The sequence below is a fragment of the Salvelinus sp. IW2-2015 genome, linkage group LG16 (genome assembly GCF_002910315.2).
Source record: "Salvelinus sp. IW2-2015 linkage group LG16, ASM291031v2, whole genome shotgun sequence".
Classification (NCBI taxonomy): domain Eukaryota; kingdom Metazoa; phylum Chordata; class Actinopteri; order Salmoniformes; family Salmonidae; genus Salvelinus; species Salvelinus sp. IW2-2015.
The window spans coordinates 30,603,930-30,606,429 of NC_036856.1; the positions used below are offsets into that span (position 1 = coordinate 30,603,930).

The window sequence follows — 2,500 nt, forward strand, 5'->3', positions numbered from 1 at the left end:
TAGGAAGGACAGCAAACATATGGGAGCTAAGGAGTGTAGAATAGATGGGAAGGGACTCATCACCCAGGTACATACTACCGACGAATCACGATGCAGGAAACAAATCATCGCCAAATAAACGAAGAGCTGTTTAATTCAAAAAAGGCTCAGTAGAACTCCAATACACATCACTTTTGTGCCCTTCTCCTTTGTGTCTGTTTTCTTCTCCCCGTCTGTTCTTCCTCTCCTCCCCCTCCCCTCATCCCTCGGTCTCTCTCACTCCCCCCTTCCCCTCCCTCGTTTCCTCCCTCCTCGTTTCCTCCCTCCACCAGTGTGAAATCATGAGTGTCTGCCTCTGTTGTTCTCCTTTATTTACTGCCGTTCTGGCTGGGGTACACACACCACACAACACACACACACACACACACACCAACACACACACACACACACACACACACACACACACACAACAAAAGACACCCAGACACAGAGAGGGAATCAGTTATCCAGCCTAGTGGATTACATTATCATTAGATCAGAAGTAGAGGACCTGAGGCAGAGACAGAAGTTAAACGCTAAGCTAGTGAAACAGCACACTAACAAATGCTTAGGCATAGAAACAGCAGTGTGCTAAGCACTACACTACAGAAACAGCAGACTAGTAAGGAGTTTGACATAGAAGAAGCAGTGCACTAAGCACTCCAGCAACGACAACAAGAATGGCAGCTCTGCTTCTTGCTCCTAAGGAACTATTTTGTTTTTTGTGTGTTATTTCTTACATTATTAGTCCAGAACATGTTTTTTGTGTTATTACATACAGCTGGAAATAACTTTTTGGATATCAGAGCGACGGTAACTCACCAGCATTACGACCAAGAATACGACTTTCCTGAATCGGATCCTTTGTTTGTACCGCCCAGGGCAATTGAACTTATCGCCCAAGGCAATTGAACTTATCCCAGAGGCTGCTTCCAGACGCCGCCAGCGGAGAAGAGGTATTCAGAGTGGACTTCTAGTCCGACTAAGGATGCGTGCAAACCCTCCACCACTTCCGAGTATATTACTCGCTAATATTCAGTCTCTGGACAATAAAATAGACGAGCTCAGGGCGAGGTTCTCCTTCAAGAGAGACATCAGGGACTGTAACATACTCTGTTTCACGGAATCATGGCTCTTTCGGATATACTGTCCCCATCCAGACAGCCAGCTGGGTTCTCAGTACATCGCGCAGACAGGAATAAAGAACTCTCCAGGAAGAAGAAAGGCGTTGGTGTATGTTTCATGATTAACCACTCATGGTGTGATTGCGATAACATACAGAAACTCAAGTCTTTTATTCACCCAACCGATAAAACCTCACAATCAAATGCTGACCGTATTACCTCCCAAGATCTTCTTCAGTCCCACTCCCAAGATCTTCAGTTACAGTCACAATCCGTGTAATTCATTCCCCCTCAAGCCAATACCAAGACGGACCTCAAGGAACTACACTGGACTTTAGTAAACTGAAAACCACATATCCTGGAGGCAGCATTTATTGTAGCTGGGGATTTTAACAAAAGCAAATCTGAGGAAAACGCTACCGAAATTCAATCAACACATTTACAGTAGTACTCGCTCTGGAAAAACATTCAACCACTGCTTCTCCCCCTTTCGAGATGCCTACAAGGCCCTCCCCCGGCCTCCCTTTGGCAAATCAGATCACAACTCAATTGCTCCTCCCTTCCTATAGGCAGAAACTCAAACAGGAAGAACCCATGCTATGATCTATTCAATGCTGGCCGAGCTAATCGGAATCCATGCTTCAAGATTGTTTAAATCAACGCGGACTGATGGATATGTTCCGGGTAGCCTCTGAGAACAACATTGACGTATACACGGACACGGTGACTGACTTCATCAGGAAGGGTATAGGGGATGTGTTCCCATTGTGACAATTAATACCTACCCAAACCAGAAAACGTAGATAGATGGCAGCATTCCCGCAAAACTGAAAGAGCAAAACCACCACATTTAACCATGGCAAGGTGACTGGCAATATGGTTCAATACAGTGTATTTATTCCCCCGTAAGGCAATCAAACAGGCAAAACGTCAGTACAGAGACAAAGTGGAGTCGCAATTTAACGGCTCAGACATGATACGTATGTGGCAGGGTCTACAGACAATCACGGATTACAAAGGGAAAACCAGCCACGTCCACAGACACCGACGTCTTGCTTCCAGACAAGCTAAACACCTTCGCCCGCTTGGAGGATAACACAGTGCCACCGACGTGCCCCGCTCCCAAGGACTATGGGCTCTCATTCTCCATGGCCGACGTAAGTAAGGTATTTAAGCGTGTTAACCCTTGCAAGACTGCTGGCCCAGACGGCATCCTTAGCCGCGTCCTCAGAGCAGACCAGCTGGCTGGAGTGTTTACGGACGTATTCAATCTCCCTATCCCAGTCTGCTGTCCTCACTTGCTTCAAAGATGTCCAAACATGTTCCTGTACCCAAGAAAGCTAAGGTAACTGGACTAA

The 2,500-nt window shown here is 46.4% G+C and overlaps 1 pseudogene; it reads right to left on the reverse strand.

Moving 5' to 3' along the window:
• LOC111975458 (cadherin-2-like) overlaps nt 1-2,500 on the reverse strand; it is an 86,621-nt pseudogene that overhangs the window by 40,576 nt on the left and 43,545 nt on the right.